Here is a 379-nt window from a genome sequence, read left to right as displayed (position 1 = left end):
CTTGAAAATCCATATCCGAAAAGATATTTGCACACCGATGTTCATAGCAGCATTATTCACAGTGGCCAGGACATGGAAGCAACCGAAGTGTCCTATGATGATTGGCTAAAGAAGCTGTGGTACATATATACAATGGAATATTACTCAGCTATAAGAAGAGATGAAATACTGCCATTAGTGACAACATGGATGGACCTTGAGATAATCATGCTAAGAGAAATAAGCCAGACAGAAAAAGTTGAAAATCACATGCTGTCACTTATATGTGGGATACAAACCTAAAAGCAACAAATGAACAAGACAAACAAACAGAGACTCATGGACATGGACTATAGACTAGAGGGTAGAGGGTCGGGGAGGAAGGGGAAGGTAGACGGGG

This window comes from Pteropus alecto, unplaced genomic scaffold (genome assembly GCF_000325575.1).
Source record: "Pteropus alecto unplaced genomic scaffold, ASM32557v1 scaffold3, whole genome shotgun sequence".
NCBI classification, from domain to species: domain Eukaryota; kingdom Metazoa; phylum Chordata; class Mammalia; order Chiroptera; family Pteropodidae; genus Pteropus; species Pteropus alecto.
This window is presented reverse-complemented; position numbering follows the sequence as displayed.